Below are 21,189 nucleotides of genomic sequence, written 5' to 3'. Positions count from 1 at the left end.
AGTGTACATCTGACATTCAACAGTGATGTCCCAACAGAGAGGTCAGTCCATACAACACACTACTCTGCATACTCATCATCCTAGAGAGAGATCTAAGGATTTAGGCTAGTGCCTCCCACACGTTACTACATGCATCGGTCGTCCCAGGGAGGTCTCAGCAGAGAGGCCAGTATTTTCCCACACCCCACTACGCACACCTGTGATCTGAGCGTGGTGTCCATGTAGAGGTCAGTTTCTTCTTACACCCTAGTATACTCACTCTTCCTTCAAGTTAGAGTTCTCAGTGTTGAGGCCAGTTCTTCCCCACTCTGTATTGTGCATCCTTATTGTCCTGGGGAGAGGTTTTAGTGGAATGGCCAGTCATTATTATAACCTGCTGTGTAGAGTGGGTATCCTGTGGGTAGGGGTTTTTGAAGAGTCCAGTGTCTCCTCACTCCCTCTAAATACTGTTCACATACTGTAGAAAGATGGGACTGGTGTGGTCACTTTTTCCTAAAATCCTTGGAGAAGGAAGTAACAGTTGTTACATCATGTGACCTGGAAAAAACTTACAATCTGGTGAGATTCTCACAAAACTCAAAGTACAGACTTGCGAACAGAAAGGCCTGACTCTCCTGAGATGTTCACGATCATCACAATACTATGTATGAGAGCCTCATTGCTCTCACAAGAGTCTCACACGAGTCAACAAAAGAAAAAAAGGGACACATAGTAGGAACAACATACATAATGAAAGCATAGTTTAGCTCTGAAAAGAGCTTTTTCAAGTAATGTTTCAAATAACTGTATTTTCTTGTGTTTTGTTTTACATTTTTCACTTTTTGTGTTTTTTAAAAAAAGCGATTCAACAAAGACAAGAAACTGGAAGTTAAAAAAAGAAGATCTAATTCAAAACAAAGAGGCAAAAAATGTAAACAAAATACATGGTAAAAACACTTACTGTATAGGTGGACATTTATGATCCCAGACAAGCCTGCCCTAGGCAGTCCTGCTTGTCTCAGAAGCGTAAATAACCAGCTTGCATGAGAAGCAAAAAAGGGTTTTGTTCACATAAGGGGAGCTGTTATCTGCTTGAGCAGTGAGTACCTGGGCAGGCACAGTGTCACCAGTATGAAAATATATGGATGCCCCTGATGAGTTGCAGCACAGGATAAATCAGCCTAAGCAAGGCATTCAGGGTGCATAGCTCTCAAATGTCGCCACATCCTAGTGGTTCTCATGGACTACTGATTGTTCTGGCTGCCCTTGCTGAACTGGTATTTGCATATGGTACAAGTCACATATTTGCAGGAGACTTTCTTCACTCCAGGCCTCATTTGAAACAAATGCCAGACTAAGGACTCCCTGAGTTACTGAGGTGGGTGACTTGCAGGAACAGGAGTAGGGTTCTCATCTGAATCAAATGATGACATACGGATCACAGAAAATCAGCAAAGTCAGAGAGGTAGCCGAAAAGGTGTAATCACATAAAACCCAATAGGCAAATGATGCAACAAGGGAGACATTATTCTTTGGTGAATAAAGACATCCATATGAACAAATCACAATCCTTCCTTATGATGTCCTTCCTCTCCCAAGCATCTCATGGTTGTCTGATGAGAGGCCTGCAAGAGCGTAACAAATAGAGAACTTTCTTAATATTTCAAATGCAACAATATATCAAATGTTGTTCTACCTCAAACAACACTTCTCTTGTCTTACGTTCTTCAGAACTGCAAAAATAAAGTCTTATGGACTTAATTCCAAATGTACAATCTTGCAAGCGGATTGCTAGAAGTAGCTGTTCTTTAGGAAGTACAGACCCCTCGTAGCCCACACAGGTGATTGAGAGTTTGGCTCCTGCGATCCTCTTGCGAGAGCCAGACATTAGTAAACAAAATATTTAATACAATATACAAACTGTACTGCCTTTATTATCAATACACAATAGCATTCAATTCAATTCAATTCAATAATCTATATTTGATCTTCCAAATGTAGATCAGTAGTGTGGCATCTAACATGAGAACAAAGAAGAAAAAAATATATATATGTAGCATTAAAAAACTTAAAAATTATATATTAAAAGCACGCACAAACCATCCACTATATGGTACAAAAAAACATCTTGGAAAGGTCAATAGAACATGAGTCAGATTTCAGCAATGTATTGGAAAATCAACATCATTAAGTGCAAGTGTGCTTGCTATAACTTCATTTAAAACAGCATTCTCCTCCTCTGGACTGATGTACACTTCAAGATGCAATGTACAGAGTGGCAACTGTCAGAATCACTGAGTTGCTTTAAAAAAAGGAAAGCAACTTTAGACTTGGAAAATTTGTACCTACATACCAATGGCAATAAGAGTGCCCTAGAAAAAGGTAGGTAATAATTACAGACAAAAAGAAAGTGCAATAGGTACTGTCTTAATTGCATGTTGCATTGACAGATACTTATACCTGCTGAAGAGTGTTGCCCTAGTGAAAAGCATAGCAACCAGCGAGTTGAGCCCTGCCTAAATCTAGTCAATAATGTTCTTTCATGAACATTCATCATAAAAAAAAATTAAGAGCAATCTCAGGAGGACATCTGTATTATGCAGTAATCTCTCCCCACAAGGGTTGCCACCTCCATGGTCTCTCTAGTGGCCTGCATGTGCCTAATAAAGTTATCCTGTACCCAATGTTCATCTTTTTTCCTAATAGACTCTGGATTCTCAAATAGATGCATGCAGCCAAGGCCTGAAAGGCAGTTTTTAATGTATTTTAACCATGGAATGTTCAGGCCCTGACTACAAGAAAGGCAGTTTCTGATGACAGCCCGGTTAAGCTCAGCTTCTTTATTCGGCCAGATGGAGTACCAGAGTACTAAAGGGGCTGTACTTATGTTATCTTGCACATACTCCATACCTAATTCCTGGTACAAAGTGAAGTGCTATGTCAAGGGGGAACCACAGCAGCCGTCAGCAAAATCTATTCTCCTCCACCTGGATAGCTCCAACACCTCTACAGCCCCTAATACCCATACCATACCCAATGCTTGGGTGAAGCAAATTGTTCTGCTTCTTAGGCAAAGTGACCAAGTACACATGTCATCGAAGTCCAGGCCAAGGTATGGAAGGGGCTCGCTATGTACACTATTCTGCCACTTATGCTTAAGGTACAAGTTTTAATATTTCTGGGGCAATTAAGGTCGTGAGACCATTAGCCGTTCTAGCAAGAAGGACCATGTCATCCACTTATTATAGTGCAGGCACAGCTTTTTGCCTAACATGCAGTACATTAGCTCCAGCATATACCAATGTTATTTCCAGGTCATTTACACAAAGTAGAAAGAGGATGAGGGGAAAAATACAACCCAGGTGAACCCCTCGGTTTACTTTAAAAGATTGGGTACAATCACCAACCCCACTTACTTAGGGCCAGGCCCGAAACTTTAATCTCTGATGTCTACTTCTCCACAAGCAAAGGTACTAGAGTCAATTACCTTATTTTCTACACCAGGAAAAGAGCATGCTGGCAAAAAGTATTCTACTCTATGCTCCGAATAACAAGTACTAGGAAAATTCCGCACGGTATCAAGCTTACAACAGCACCCTCGTTCACACTCAACGCCAATGCCACCTTCACCCTCTATAACAATGGTATCATCCTAATTCAAGCGTCCAATGTCAACCTATTTAAGATAACTGACATCTTCCAGTTACTCAAAAACGCGGTCTCCTCGAAACCTAATGACACCCATGCTCATCCTTCCTTCTCTCAGGACTCGTCGAGTCCCCTCCCTGTTATTCTAGGAAGGCCATCTCCCCATCTCCATCTAAATCCCTCCTCACCACCAGATCGTCACGGATTGGTTCTAGCGCAGGCTGTTGTGCCCCAACTATCTAGACCAATGAATCCGAAACTGATAGATCACTCTGGTTCACCTGGGTCACATCTAGGCTGTCCGATATTATCTGTTCGCCGATTAGATGGATCCCCTGCTGACCGACTGACACTGACTCCAACGACTGACCCATTTTCCCCAAGAACTCTCCCCTTGTTTCATATGGGGCTGGAGTCCGAGCAACTGCCCACCACTGATCATGATCAACTAATCCCAATCTTTCCGGTGCTGCTTGGTCCATACCCTCAGCATACTGATTACTCCCCCCTGATTAAGGTTCCAACCGCACCAGTAAAAGCACATGGAATTCAGCTAGCCTCAAATTACCAACTTCCTCTCCAGGATCCCCCCATCACCACCGCGGACTCCATAGCTTTACACCGTGACCGCCCTTCTCCGATCGATTCCTTTTCACACCCTCCACCTCTGGCGCAACACCCAGACTTTGCTGCCCGCCTAGATGAGAACTCGCTGCAGTTGCACCTTCTAACTTTGGAGCTACATGACCTGAAAGCCCTATCTTATGACCCTTTCTCCAGATCAGCTCTTTCCTCATCTCCACAAATGTGTCCAAAGATCCCACTAGCGATAGAAATCCCATGGACAAGTCTCTAGCCTCCTCCTTCTTGAAATCCATTCACCTGCCTAACGACCCCTCTCGCCCTAGAAGATATGAGACATACCTTGAGTCCATAGAACTACAGGACCTGCTCAATTCTTACCCTGTTTGGTTCAACCCCAACATGAGCCCGCCGAGACAAATTCAATCCATCCTTTCTAATCCAAATAGAGAACGTCCTCGCAATCTTAGAGGCAGCAATAAGGTCAATCTCACTCATGTGAACGTCACTCAGAAATCCCCCACCCCAAATCCCCTACAACTTAAATGTGTACTTCTAAACTGTGGGTCAGCCAGGGAACATGCCACTGATATCTCGACCTCATCCAACACAAGGACTTAGACATTATCATCCTCACTGAAACCTGGCTAAATCAAGCTTCTACACCTATTTTAGACCTCCTAGTACCACCCACTCATGATAATATTAGGCTAGACAGAGCTCTGAAATTGGGTGGCGGTTTAGCATGTATTCATAGGAACACACTTTCAATTTCTCTGGTTGAGTCCTCTGCACCCTCCTCATGTGAATATCTTTGTCTCAGCATCTCTAGTAAGAACTTGCTGGTCTGCAAACGTCAGACCTTCTACCACTCCTCGGAGACAATCTCCCCTTCATTGAGCAATTAATGGAAATAATTTCTAGCAATGTTGACTCAACTGTGTCCCAAATCTTCCTTGGCGACTTTAATCTTCAATGGGCCAAAGACCTTGCGGTATCAAGCCTTAACGTTTTTTTAAAAGGATTATGATCTGACTAAGCACTGTGACCAACCAACTCATAATAAAGGAGAAACTCTAGATCTCATTATCTCGAATGGGCAGACTGTCACCCTGGACTCCATTACTCCATGTGACTGGTCAGACCACCACTGCATCCTTTTTTATATCAACAAGGAGATACTGCTGAAGAAGGTTCAACCAACGAAAATTAAAATATGGAAAAGGGACCGTCGTTCAATAAACTCCATTGAGCTAGCTGCACAGTGTACATCTGCCCTCTCTTCCCAAGCTGACTTGACTGAGATGCAGTCACTCACTGACTCTTACAATGCGACCATCTCCAACATCATGGATGACATTGCGCCAATCCGACTTAAAAATGCTTTTACAAAATTATTCAAACCCTGGTACAATGAAAACTTAAACACGGAACGCCTCAACGTTAGGGCAGTTGAACGTTCCTGGAGATCAAATCCCTCCTCGGACCAAATTAAACTCTTAAGAGATGTTAGGAGACTCTACTACAAACAAATCAAGAGTGCCAAGGCTACTTTCATGGTACCATCATTTACGACCACGCTGCTCTACGACATACTATGAAACTTTACTATTGTTTAATATAACCACCTTGTGTTTTTATTGTTTTGAATTTGCTTTGCGTGTAACCTGTGATCATTCTTGTTCTTATCTCTACCTTATGTTGTTTTTGCATTATTGTTCCTTCCTTTCCTTCCTAATGTAAAGTGCTCCGATATCTTCTGGGATCTTGTTCGCGCTATATAAAACTTTATAAATAAAATAAAATAAACAAAGACATAATCTATCATTGTCGCAGAGCCCCTTCCAGTTAAAATTGAGATAACTGAGCTAGAAAAATTTGGGCCAGGTTTACTAAGCGAAAGTCAGCCAGCAGGGGATGCAAGGCACAGCCTCTGGCATCCATATCATTAAAATCACTTTCCGAAGAGATGGGATTGAAAATTCGATAATGAAGGCAAAAAACCTAACTTCAATAATCACACACGAAAGCAACTGTAATGTTCAAGGAGATAAGGGAAAAAATAGGTGATTGGATCCGTGAGAGACATTGGTCCCTCCTCAAAGTTCTTGGATATCCAAAGATATTGGATTAGATACCTCACAGATATATCATGACATGTTTTATCATTGGTGTCTATCCACACCCTGGTAGGATAATACCACCAGAGTGGACTCAGACAAAGATAACTGCGATCATGTGAGCTTACCGCAAGAGTGATCACACATCTTAAAAATAGATGTACATAGTGAAAACACATAGATTACAGTATAGGAAAAAGTGATCAGTGTCTTTTTAAAAGATAGATATGAAGTTTATGAAAAGATACATAAAAAGCCTATGAATAATATGCTGGGAATATTTCTGTATATGCGAGTTACAAAAACTAAGAATTTGATCATTCTCAGAGCAAACATTGTTGTAGTAATTAGTGTCTTTGTATTTATAAATAAATATAAATATATATATATATATATATATATCTCGAGCTCCGTGGTTCCACAAACCAATAGAAAAGCACTCGCAGCAGGTTAAACTTCGTTTTCAAGTTTTATTGCGCAAAATAATCTCTAAACAGACGCGTTTCAGCTCTTGCCTTCGTCAGTGTCAGCTGGCGGCGACAAGGCGGAAGTGTAATAAAGCAAAGCCATTGAAACAAACAATGGACCACTTTCTGCAATGTATGAGCGCCATCTTTGAATGGTTGATTACCCAAATTATTCAAAACAAAAACAATCAAGCAATGTTTGAACTGGTCAACACAAACCGAATATTAAGCAGACAGACTACATTAGTTGGACAATTATTTAGATGCTATATACACGATATTTACATTATTAAGCCCTAGATGGGCTGGTTCATCGTGTTTGCTGATATAAACAACTCGTTCTCTGTAAGTCAACCAGACCCACATTGCACTAGATCAATATACACTCTCATTGGGGAAGGGCATCTGTAGGCTAATTCCAATCATCTAGCCTATAACCAATGTTCTTCATTTGCAATTATGGCCTGGATGGCCCATTCTGTGTATTATTAATGACATGCATTCCTATCCATACACTTTAGCTTAAATAACCTAATGTCCTAGATTGATTTCGGATTCAGATGCCCGACCACCAACAGAAATTTCATTATAATTCTTAAAATAAAGCAAAATATTCTCAGGTAAAGACACTTATATTTACAGCCCTATTGTTATCGATTACTGTTTCTCAAAGGTGTGATAAAAGTTCCTCCCCTGCGTTCAGACCTCCAGGTGACTTCGTTTGGAGGTCCACAATATATCTGGACTTAGGAGGGTCCTGTCACTGTTATGACATAGGGAAAAATGTCGGGCCATCGGATAGCTCTCATCTTTGTTTGCGATGGCCCTTTGATGTTCCAGAACCCGCAGTTTAACCGCCTTAATGGTGCTCCCCACGTATCTAAGTCCGCAGGGGCATGTTAGACAGTAAACCACAAATGTGGATGAGCAAGTAATAAACTTGCTAATCCTGATCTTGGTGTTTTTATGTGGCACATGATAGGATAATACTCTCTGGCTGGTACTACATGCCTTGCATTTCCCACATGGGTATGACCCATGCATGGCCTGTAGGTCTCCTTTAGGTTTCTCTCTCGCAAGGTGACTTGTGACCAACCTGTCTTTTAATGATCTTATTCTCCTAAAGGTGATCATGGGATGTTTTTGTAAATCCTTCCCTATTACGGGGTCGGATCTCAAAATTCCCCAATTTTTAGACATGATTGCTCGAATCCTATTCGCTGCCACCGAATAGTTCGTTATTAGTCTAATGATGCCACTCGCACCTTTGGTTGTTGCTATCCTCTTGTCAGTCAGCAGGGTTTTCTTATCAATAGCTTTCACCTTGTGTTCAGCTTGTTGGAGTGTTTTTCCGGAGTAACCGCGTGCTTTGAAGCGTGTTACGCTTCTGCAGGCAGCCTCCGTAAAGTCATTGTCCAGAGAACTGTTGCGCTTTATTCTCAACAGTTCCCCGTAGGGGATGCTCTTAATCAGGGACGCTGGATGGCTGCTTCGCCCATGGAGGACAGAGTTACCTGCCGTCTCTTTTCTAAAGAGGGCAGTCTGAATTGTACTAGAATCAACGAAGACCCTTAGGTCTAAGAACCTCACTTCAGTCTTACTAGTATAGTATGTGAATTGCAGATTTAAATCATTCTGATTGAGTATCCGTATATAATCTAAGGCTGAAGACTCTGACCCTCTCCAGTTGAGGAAAAGGTTGTCAATGTACCTTCTCCAGCATATTATTTTGTCAACCCAATCAGTTTTATCATCCGCCCAGGCTACCTGCTTCTCCCACCAGCCCACGAATAAATTCGCGTAGCTGGGGGCGAAGCAGGTACCCATGGCAGTCCCCCTGACTTGTCTATATCGTTGATTCTGAAAGACAAAAATGTTATTCATTAAGCAAAAGGACATGAATTCCAAAATCATTCTGCTGTGTTCCAGGTGGCGTGCCGGACGTAGATTCAAAAAAGTCTTAGTAGCTGCAATTCCATCACAGTGGCTGATGCTCGTATAGAGGCTTGAAATGTCCATTGTTATCATTATAAAAAATAGATGTACATAGTGAAAACACATAGATTACAGTATAGGAAAAAGTGATCAGTGTCTTTTTAAAAGATAGATATGAAGTTTATGTAAAGATACATAAAAAGCCTATGAATAATATGCTGGGAATATTTCTGTATATGCGAGTTACAAAAACTAAGAATTTGATCATTCTCAGAGCAAACATTGTTGTAGTAATTAGTGTCTTTGTATTTATAAATAAATATAAATATATATATATATATATATATATATTTAATATATTATATTTGAATATATATATATATATATATATATATATATATTTTTTTTTTTTTAAACCCTAGAAATTCACTGAAAAAAAACCAAGGGTTACAGTAATGTTATATTTAGGTGTAATAATAATATCAGTTTTCAATTTAAAAAAAACTTAGAAATTCACTGAAAAAAAGTTGATGGTTAAAGTAATGTTACAGTTAGATGACAACGTTAACAGTTTGAACTGAAAACAACACGGAAATTTAGAAATTATAGTTTGCAGCATTAAAAATAATGTGTGCCCCCACCATGCCCTGCTTATGACCTCACATATACCATCACTAAGGACATTTTCTATGACATCCTGTTTGATATCCTTGATGACATCTCAAGTGACATCATTGATGACCACTAATGACATGTACATAGATCGATCGATAGGTAGATAGATAGATAGATAGATAGATAGATAGATAGATAGATAGATAGATAGATAGATAGATAGATAGATAGATAGATAGATTTTTTAACCATCTACCCCTTCGGTACCACTGGAACAACACAGTCCCACTCAAACAAACAATCTGATTGGCTAGCCACACTATCAACAGATATGTTTTGACTGCCATTAGAGGAAACAGGAACCCCCTAGCCTGCATTACACATCCCAGATTGACCAATTGATTTACAGACTGGTTCCTTATTACCACTGTGAGAGGATAGCCTCTAATATAGATCTCATACGTTTTTAAAAAGAGAGGCCACGGTCCAATTACCTGTCTGGCTAAAGAAAAATGAATTTACAAGAATATGTGCCCTAAAAATATGTTTACTAATTTTTGTGAACTTAATACATATTTTTAAAAACTTTTTCTATCTTTTACCGTAAGGAGATTATGCAGTCAGGCAGAACATTTCCGTATATGGCTAAAAGTTTTAAATTTAGCAAAAATATTGGTCTGTTAAATAATAATGTAAATGATTATATTATATTTAAATGGCACACAAGTGAAAAAATCGACCACAATGTTCACTTAATTTTGAATTAAATCGTCCTTAGTTTTAATATATTAAATTACAATTATAATTCAAATATAATATATTAAATACAATTTAAAAGAGTTAACATATTTTAACATTAAAAGCGTTTTCATTATGTATATTTTTTAACATTAGGTCATATTTATTTATATTTTTAACAATTTTAAATATTTTAGCTTATTTTAGCAATATTTACTTTGTGGTTTTACTTTACGTTCATACCACTACTGATTTCTGTGTGAGGGTATTGCAGTACCAGTGGCTGGCCATGCGTGGTGCTGGAATTACTATTGTTTAATTTTTGCAATAGTAACTTAAACTTGCAATTTTAGATCCACCACCTTTTTCAGGAGATGGAGACATACAAGTCTACAATTTTGAGTAATTCTAGTATTTATGATTTTGTGAATAGCTAAATGTTGTAGGTTATTCAAAAGTGTAAGAGTAAAGTTATACATGTCAATTAATCAATCAAGGGTTGGTAAAGCGCAACTACTCACCTGTGAGGGTCTCAAGGTGCTGGGGGGAGGTGGGGAGCAAATCTGTCTAAGTGCTGGTGTCATTCGAAGAGCCAGGCCTTGCGGTCCTTCCTGAAATGAGGTAGAGTGGGAGATAGTCTGAGGTGGAGGGGTAAGGTGTTCTAGGTCTTGTCAGTGAGGAAGGAGACGGACTTTCCTCCAGTTCTGGTCTTGCAGATCCGTAGGATGGTGGCCAGGGCGAGCTGGATGGAGTGGAGGTGTCTTTTTGGTGGGCAGAAGGAGAGGCAGCTGTTCAGGTATGCTGGTCCGGCTTTCTGGAGGCCATGTAAGTGTGGCCGAGGAGTTTGAAGGTTATACTTCTGTCTTGCGGGAGCAAGTGGAGTTCACAGAGTTGTTGAGTGATCTGGCTGTGCCAGGGGAGTCTGAGGACGAGTCTAGCTCTGGCATTCTGGACATTCTGGATATTCTGGAGCTTGTGGTGTTTTTTCAGTGACTTACTCATGTGTAATTTACCTTTTTGATTAGCTGCCACTGTTGTGGGGCTAACAGCAGTCTCTATCATGCTGGGTTGTGTGAATCCTTCCATTTGTGGTTTACATTTCAAAATAGTGTTGTCATAATAGGTATCTGCCTCAAAGGGTAAAAAATTAGAGGCCTGTTTGTCAGAACCACTCTCAGCGGGCCGCAGGGCAAGCAATAGTTATTGGCACACCAGGTGGGATTGAGGCTTTTAACTCCTGATGTCCCAGGGCCTGATCTACTATGGATCCTGAGTAGAGCTGGGTGGGAAAGTTTGCTCTGCTGGTGGTGTTTGCTGAGTTTTGCCCACTCCGTGCTCCACTGGGATTGCGGAGTTTGGCAAAAAAAAACTCTGCTAATTCTGCCACGTAGCAGAGTTTGCACCCAGTCCATATCAGTGTATGGACAGCAGCTGTAAGACCAACTTGCAGTGAGCCCTCATTCCCTACACGTCTGAACAAAAGCAAGTTTCATCAAGAAAGAACAGCCATCCTAGTGTACTTCTTAAGTATTACTTTCAGCTCCATTCTCTACACCATCTTTCCCGGTGTATCACACAATACTAGGGTGAAAAAGTGATGGGAGTTCTGACGCAGATTGTTGGCAGACTAGGCCTGTCCTTATCCTAAACAAGCCAGCTTCCATTTGTATTATTCACTCTAGATAGAGAGCCCTTTTACCTCCCAGAATCTTCTCCTCTCTACAACTCTTTTAAAGAAGGCATGCCATCCCTCATTTCTGTGCACGGCAACCAATTGTGTTTTGCACAGCGACATGCACACTTTTCTTTCATGTGTGTAACCACATGTGAGCACCGTAGGACTCACCTCTCCTCTACCTATGTACATATGCTCGGGAGAGAGTAGGTACCCCCCTATCTTTGGACAGGAGGCAGCAGTAGTTGAGCCTTCACATGGCAGGTAACAGGAACTGATACTCTGCCCATTAGATTAAACTCCTCTAATGTAATTCCTGTGATTATTTATGTAAAATGACAGAATAAAAAAGACATTGATTTGCTGCTGTGCTAGAGTTTTACTTCTATTGAGTTGGCAAAGTGCTTTGGAAATGTGCCTTCTTTGTGTGATCGGATCATAAACGGTAGAGTGTTGAAAGCTGGACACTGATGCCAGTCTCTGTCTCTAAACGGGAAACAACCATTACAACGAAACTTTTACAATGCAACATCCATTACATCGCATGCCATTACAACGCACCCATTACAACGCATGACACTACAACGCATACCACTACAACGCATGTCATTACAATGCATACCATTACAACGCATAACATTACAACGCATAGTACCCCTACACTATCCAACACTTACCTTACTGTTACACCCCCTGGAGTTAGAATAGTAATATTTACCCCTACACTATCAAAAACTTACCCTACTGTTGCACCCCCCTGGAGTTAGAATAGTAATTTTTACCCCTACACTATCCAACACTTACCCTACTGTTGCACCTCCTTGGAGTTAGAATAGGAATTTTTACCCCTACACTATCCAATACTTACCATACATGCAATGTAATGTTATGCGTTGTAATGGTGTGCGTTGTAAAGGTAGTATGCGTTGTAATGAAATGCGTTGTAAAGGTAGTTTTTAAAAATTCGCTGTAATGGCATGCGTTGTAATGGAATGCGTTGTAATGGATGTTGCATTGTAAAAAATGCGTTGTAAAGGTATGCATTGTAAAAGTATGCGTTTTAACGTCATACATCCCTCTAAACAGGTGAGGTTGCATTGGTTGAACTGAATGAGATCACTTTGCTATTTTCCCTCGGATGTTTAGTGATGGTGCTTGTCAAACCAGCCCTTCCCCGCTCCACATTTGTTACCAAACATTACAACAGTTCTGCAGGCTGACTTATTACCAAACATTGCAACAGTTCTGCAGGCTGACTTTTTCCCTTCAGCCTCCAAGCTGCCATTGATTGATGAGAGCCTTAGCACGTCTCAGGGGGGCACCCTGGTTTTCCAGTGGCTATGGGTGTTTTTTTAGTTTGTTTAAGCAAGGTCATGTGACTCATGTTATCGGAGCAGGTGAAGTGCAACCATGCTCTTGGAGTCTCTGCCCTCAAGCATGGAATCCCTCCACACCTTCCCCTATGCAGGACCCCCTGTGGAGTTAGCCCACATTCGTGTTCGCAGTCTGTCCCTGCTCGAGCACTGCCTCTGCCCTAGGCTTCTCCACACTGTGCATGGCACAAGGATGGTGAGAGAGGATGAGGAGCAGTGACAGCAGAGCATGTACTCGCCCTCCATCAGCGATAACTCCAGCAGCAAAGATACTCCTGTCCCGGCACGGACAGCCGCCGTCCCTGGACACAGATGCCTCCCTTGCTGCTGCCCCTAGTTGCCACCCTTCTCTTGGTCAGTACATTCTTTTCTTTTTTCTTTCACTGCTACCTACCACATCACCTCAGTATCGTGACGGTGTCCTAGTCTTTACTCGATTAACAGTGCTACTTTGCCCGCATATGGAGCTCCGAAGAATTGAGGGTTTTTCTGCAACTCCGTGGAATTCCGAGGAGTGCAACTTCATGAGCTTTGCCCAGGCCTAATCTTGAGCAACGGGGCCTAGTACCAGCCGCGGTGCATCCATTGGGGTGTAGGGGCATAGCCCCAATAAGCCTTGACGCACCGTGACAACAAGAGCATAATTGCCAATGCTGCCTGCAATTTCAATTCAATCACAAATAATAAAGCGCCACAGCGCAGCGCTTCCATTCCGGGACATACCCGATGGAATGAGGAGTGCACAGGGGGTGGGGCTGGTTGTCTGCAGCAGGCCAGCAGCAGTACAGTACTGTCTGCGCATGAGGTGTGTGGGGCTGTATCTAGCCCGAGCATGCGCGTTAGTGGCTGACAGTGCGAAGTTAACATTAGAGAGGGGGACCGAAGGGGTGGGGGGTGCTGCTTTAGCCGGGCCCCGGGGTTACAAAGGCGCCAGGGCGAGCAGTCAGTGTGCCCCCCTAGCCAATCCTGGTGCTGCATGCAGCGCCAGGATTGGCTGGTCCACCGCAGGCAATCCATTATTGGATGCCGCGCGTGGGTGGTGGTGGTGGCACACTGCCTCAGCACTGCATGGCCAATCACTGTGTGACTTCAGCAGGTGAAGCCATGCAGTGATTGGACGCGCGCCGTGACGTTTTTCAGTAGTTAATTTCTACTGTACTTGTACTAGTTTCTAGTCTGTAGGGGCTGTAGTCGTCGCCACGTGAGTGCAGGCAGCAGCAGAGGTCCGTCCGTTGGCGTCCGAGCACTTCACTTGAGTTGTTTGTCTATGCTGTCACCACCTGGTCCTGGGGTAAGAGGCAATTTCTGAGTTGGCTAATTGGAACATCCGTTAGTGGAGCACCTAGAAGTCAGTTGGTTTATGCTGAATGCTCTTGTGGTTACTAGACCCCCAGTTTCCTGATCCCACTTAAAGTCCTGGCTGACGGGGAACCGTGATATGCATCGGAGTTTGTTGAAAGGGAGTGATGGATGATCTGACCCTCTGTTCCAATCATATTCACCCTCGAAAAAAAGCAACGTGCCTTCACAGACATCAATACGGTCACCCTCTTCGCAAACCTCTCACCCTTCCAAAATGGAGGATCCTGCATTCACTTTAATGATGAATGTTGTCATGAGATGGGGCGCGTGGGCGGGGGGGGGGGTTCTTCATTCTTCCCGGTGCTGATTCGATGGTTTGCGGCTCCTGTGCTTCCCTCTGTGCCTTCAAAGGCGGCGCTACAGCCTGACGTGAAGAGACCCAGAGCTGACACCGGGGCCTCAAATGTCAGACATCTCACCCCCTCCTCCTATTCATAGCAGCCACAGGTTCACGGGCACCTCTGCGACGCCAATGCCCTGTAGCCTCGCGCACCTGCTGCCACTCCTTTGATCTTCGGTATATCTGGGCAGTATTTACAGGAGGCGCTGTGTACATCCCGCACACCTGAGCACAGGTTTCTCGCAGCCCTGCCAAGTCTTCCAGGTCCATCCGTGATGTGCTGCTCCAGTCCACGGTTTTTCCTTGAATTCTGGGACATGTAGTCTTGTTTATTTCATTATAAAACAGAACTACATGTCTCATAATTCAGAGGAACAAACCTGGCCTGGAGCAGCACATCACACAATGACCTCGGGAACTTGGCAGCTATGGCTGAGGCTCACAGGAAAAGTAGAGGCACCCTGGAGCGACGCACAGTAAAGATTGTTCTAGATCTCTAAGCAGTGAGCCCCGCTACGAGCCTGGTGATGAATGAGAGCTCCTACTGTGAATGGGGTACCCTCCCTGAGGCCAGACCCACCTGTATGACACGCCTGTGTGAGTGTCTTCACACGTGCTTTTATGGATGTGAGTGTGCAAGCAAGATGTGTCAATCAGCCGGAGGCCCGCCCCTTCAGCAACACCAGCAGAATCCTGTGAATGGAACACCTGTGACATGCCAGGCCCTCACTGTGATGTCACGAGGTCCACACCCGCACCAGCAGCAGAATCCTGTGAATGGAACACCTGTGACGTGCCAGACCCTCACTGTGATGTCACGAGGTCCACACCAGCACCAGCAGCAGAATCCTGTGAATGGAACACCTGTGACGTGCCAGGCCCTCACTGTGATATCACGAGGTCCAGGCTAGCACCAGCAGCAGAATCCTGTGAATGGAACACCTGTCACGTGCCAGGCCCTGCACTGTGATGTCACGAGGTCCAGGGTAGCGCCAGCAGCAGAATCCTGTGAATGGAGCACCTGTGACGTGCCAGGCCCTCACTGTGATGTCACGAGGTCCAGGCTAGCTAGCACCAGAAGCCGAATCCTGTGAATGGAACACCTGTGACGTCCCAGGCCCTCCGCTGTGATGTCACGAGGTCCAGGCTAAGTGCAGAGGGGAGGCCTCCGCCGCAGCAGAGACAAAGAGAGGCCACTGAGCGGGGAGAAGGTCAGGCAGGATGGGATCGTCTTTGAGGTTCATCGTAGGATCATTCTGTGACAAAATAGTTTTTTTTTTTTTTTTTTAGGAAATGGAATTAAAACTGTGTCTCGGCTGCCCCCCCCCCTTACACTGCAACACCTGTCATCACCCATAAACCAGTGATGCCTGATGACACGTTGAAAAGTCTCTGATCGTCCTCTAAAATCCTGGACAGCGGGTGTGTAGACTTTTCCAGATGCACATGCAGGCTTACACCCAGACTTGTTCACATGCACCAGCATGCATTCATGCATGTATGTGCTTGGACGGTCACAGCCACGAAGATGCATACAATAGCATCATTCGGAGTCCACGTGGGGGAAGAGAAGAAACAGGAGTGGGTACACGCATGTGCACCCTGTGTGGCACCTTTTATACTTAAAACCTTGCATGGTCACATCCCAATAAGGGTTTAAAGAAATCCAGCCCTTGGGGCACAATAGACTAGGGGCATAAACATTTGCAGTCTGTGGGGGGCAAATAGAGACTGGGAGCATGTGGGATCATAGAACAATTGGAACCTATGGGGCAGAAACATAGACATCTAGAGGGAGAAGAGAAACAGTGCCACCTGTAGAAGAAACAAGCAATGGCAGCCTATGGGGGGGCAGAGAAACACTGGAGCCTGGGGGGCAGAGTCATTTGGAGCCTGTGGGGGCAGAGAAACACTGGAGTCTGAGGGGCATATTCATTTACAGCCTTTGGGGGCAGAGAAACACTGGAGCCTGAGGGGTAGAACCATTTGCAGCCTGTGTGGGCAGAGAAACACTGGAGCATGAGGGGCAGAATCATTTGTAGCCTGTGGGAGGCAGAAAACGCTGGAGCCTGATGGCAGAATCATTTGCAGCCTGCAGGGCAGAGAAATACCGGAGTCTGAGGGGCAGAATCATTTGCAGCCTGCAGGGCAGAGAAATACAGGAGTCTGAGTGGCAGAATCATTTGCAGCCAGCTGGACAGAGAAACACTGGAGCCTGAGGGGCAGAATCATTTGCCGCCTGTGGGGCAGATAAACACTGGAGCCGGAAGGGCAGAATCCTTTGAAGCCTGTGGGGTAGAGAAACACTCGAGCCTGAGGGACAGGGTCATTTGCAGCCCGTGAGGGGCAGAGAAATACCATGAGCAGCCACAGGGCACACCAACAGGCAGTGGATTTTTTGTAACAGGATGTTTTCTTCCTACAATCGTTTGTACTTGGTGTGGATGGATAATGCAGTTGTAATGGCAAGGTGTGACTAAATAACTTCACAGAAGAATTGGGGTTGGTTATTTCGTTAATCTTGTTGCAATAACCAAAGGCTGCCAGAGACACTGCGAACATTACTGAAACTTGGTTATTTTTCTTATGTGTGAGTGTTACGGACCAACGATGTCCTACCTATGTGTATTATGGTTTATGGATGATGCATACATTTTGGAAATCCATGCGAGTGATTTATCTGTGCGTAGTTTGCTTAATTGCTTTACTTTAACCTGGGTCGGAGATTTAGAGCGAAATTAAGTGATTTGTCCAGAATCACACAGGAAGTTGACTGAGTGAGCCGGCGCCGAGGCCCGAGACACGACGTGGCCGGGTTGTTGCTTAAGTTGTCAGTGAAAGAAATGGTGTGCACTGCAGCACACGACTGGCGAGAATGACGCTGCTCTAGTGTAGTGCAAAAGAGTTGTACAATTTTACCCCAGTGCTACATAAAGAGGTGGGCGGCTGTGCTACACTCTGGGTGTCCAGTGGCGCTAGAACTGTGTACCACTACTACCTCAACTTGTGAGTCCCCCACTTTTCATTGCAGGCCTACAGTTCTGAATATTGAGGCGGGTGCCAGACATCTTATTACTATATAAAAGTGGGTAGTATTTACTTGATATATTTGAACTTCGTTTAGTACAGCAAAGAGCGTGACTTGCCCCCCCACTTCTTCCATTCTGTCACTAGGGGATCCAATAAAACTTATCATTCCACCTAGTAGGTAGTTTTATTCTTTTCCAGCCTATTATTACCCTCTGCACACCCTACACCCACACAGACCGTAAGAGTGGCATAGCTAATTATTCCCTCTAAGTTCCCCGATACATTGACAGGTAGTAGCTTAATCTACTCCTTAGGAGGGATGCCAGTAGCGGCCCGATAATGAAGCATGCCACCCATTGGGTGGCGATGGCTACCGTCCTTAAACAAGAAGGATCTCCCGTTTTGGTTAACCCTACTGGTGCGATATCCCTCATATGTTTTTGGCAGCCAGTTCTTTCTGTAATATGTTGATGTACCCGTTGCCAGATTTTGTGCCAAACCAATTATGCTTTCTGTTCCAAAAAAGGTTAAGGGTTGGTGCAATCTGCCAGTGCCTCGGTGAAGGGATCCATGTGGTGTTGACATAGAAAAAGGGTGTTTGTAAGGTGGCATTTGGGTTGGTGTATTTTGATGAATAAGAAAACGAAACATTTCGGCTACATTTCTGGTCAATGTATTTTTCTTCTATTGCAATGTTTTAAGACCCCACCCTATATTCACACCAAGGGGCAGTGGTTTGATTCACACTCGCACCAGCCTGTAAGCTGGGACCAACCTTTATCCCAAACCGCAGCCAGGAGTCAAGCTCACCTCACACTGCAGAGTCCAGACATGCATCACACCAACGCAAACTAGAAGGCTCACCCTCACGCTGCACAGGTGCAAATGTCACACTCAAGGAAACTGCAGGGGTCTCAGTCACACACTCAGCCAAAATGTAAGTGGCATCAACATTCACCCAACACTGCACGAAGGACTCAAGTTTACCGCACACTGGAGTCCAAATCTTATTACGCTTGTGCATTAAACTAAAGAGGTTTCATCCTCACACTCACCTCAAGCCGCAGCTGGGACAAACCCTCACCCCAAACTGCTGCCAGGACTCAAGCTCACCTCGTACTGCAGAGTCTAAACATTAATTACACTCACTAGTATGACAGCTCAGCATGATAGTTGCTGTTCCGGTGTGCTTGCATTCCTGCCCCCTGTTCCGGTGTGCTTGCATTCCATCCCCCTGTTTGTGCTCGTTTTTTCTTGCCTCTGCCCCCTGTTTGTGCCTGTTCCCTCGATGTGCTTGCTTTCCTGCCCCCTGTTCCCTCGTTGTGCTTGCTGCCCCCTGTTCCGGTGTGCTTGCATTCCTGCCCCCTTTTCCGGTGTGCTTGCATTCCTGCCCCCTGTTCCGGTGTGCTTGCATTCCTGCCCCCTGTGCCTCTGCCCCCTGTTTGTGCCTGTTCCCTTGATGTGCTTGCTTTCCTGCCCCCTGTTCCCTCGTTGTGCTTGCTGCCCCCTGTTCCGGTGTGCTTGCATTCCTGCCCCCTGTTGTGTGGGCTGTGAGAGCTATGTGGGCTGTGAGAGCTGTGTGGGCTGTGAGAGCTGTGTGGGCTGTGAGAGCTGTGTGGGCTGTGAGAGCTGTGTGGGCTGTGAGAGCTGTGTGGGCTGTGAGGGCTGTGTGGGCTGTGAGAGCTGTGTGGGCTGTGAGGGCTGTGTGGGCTGTGAGAGCTGTGTGGGCTGTGAGGGCTGTGTGGGCTGTGTGGGTAATAACTGCACTTTGACAATTGCTTTATTAACCTTCCTGCTTCCTCAAATTTGCTTGAAAATGCACGATTTTGCTTCTTTTCTTCAAAATTTTCTGGGGGGGTAATCCCCCCAAACCCCCCTTTTGGGGTTCGGCCTCGCTCGCTGCGCTCGCTCGCTACGGTGCTGTATGCAAATCACTTTTCGCCCCACCACCTTCAAATGTCACCCACCGCCCCTGCCTAGTACCCCTTACAATGGCGTAACGAAACTTGAGCCCCCCCCCTGCAAAGCACACGAAGGGGGCCCCCTCCAGCGTCACCAGCATTATTTTCAAAATGATCACTATAAACTCACGCTCTACCAACAACGTTAAAGGGAGTAGTTTGCTACCTGTCCACCAGAAAGCACTTGAAGGCTTGCCAGGGGTATGATGTGCTTTATAAATGTAAGTGCAATACAACTGACTACAGTAGTAGAATGTAGTGATATGTGTTCATGTTCGTTCCTGTCACTGTGTATGAAAATGTACTAGTTGTCCTGATGAAGGTCAGGTAGACCTGTGCCACTTGTCGAAATGTTGAAATGTCAACATAAGAAATTGACCATGATGAAAAACTGTGGAAACAGGATGTGTGGTGAAAATGGTCTGTCACAAATTCATTGGTATGTTTATTCGTCACACAATTGTGTTTAAGTAATGCGCGTAGAGATGTAATACGAGATTAGTCTTTTATATGTGAATATTGCATCACATCATGTTTATGTGCAATGTAACTGTGGTATACACATATGTGTTGGAAAATAAAATGGTTCTTTAATTGTTCATATGCCTGGGAGCTAGTGGCTGGGGAACACTGTCCAGATTAGTTCACACTCGTGGGAGTTTCTCACGATAGTAAGTGTGAATGACTCTAGTTATTTTCCCAGGGAACTGCTCGTATGGTGACACAGCCAGGGCCAGGGCACCGCCGCTGCCAGGATCAGTCTACAGCCCTATCTGGCAGACTGTCTCTATTCTTCCATCCACAAATAAGAGAAGCAGAGTGGTTTCCTGTCCCTATACAGTAAGGCACATCAGACACACTATGCTCACCCTAACCCTAATCTCTTATTCTAGCCGTCCACAGGCAGTTGGCATTATATTAAAAGGTAAGTACTACAGCTAGCAGTTTATAATTCAACATTAACAGAGCGTGCTGTGGTTAAGACGCCATTTTGGAGGCTTACTGCACTGCAATGGTTCAAACACCAGAGATTAGAACAATAAAATTAAAAGATTTCACAGTTAATTACATGTTTTCCAAAATGGCATGAGAGGAGCATCCCTTCCTTGTTCCGATATGTAGTGCAGTGTGCCAATGCTCTACCACCCCAGTTTAGGACACAAACTACTTTCAGGTTACCATTTTCTCAAAGCAAGTGGTATTGATTTTCAAAGCGGAAGCTTCACTCTCTGAATCACAGATGGGTCTGGGTGGGAAGGGGACCAGTGGGGCATTGGTCTTGCCAGTCTAACCTGCTCCCCCCCCAATCCATTTAATGTTTTTTCTTCTTTTTTTAACCAGTCCTATACCTTTTAGGAGACTGG

Source organism: Lissotriton helveticus, chromosome 4_1, assembly GCF_964261635.1.
Source record: "Lissotriton helveticus chromosome 4_1, aLisHel1.1, whole genome shotgun sequence".
Lineage (NCBI taxonomy): Eukaryota > Metazoa > Chordata > Amphibia > Caudata > Salamandridae > Lissotriton > Lissotriton helveticus.
This window is presented reverse-complemented; position numbering follows the sequence as displayed.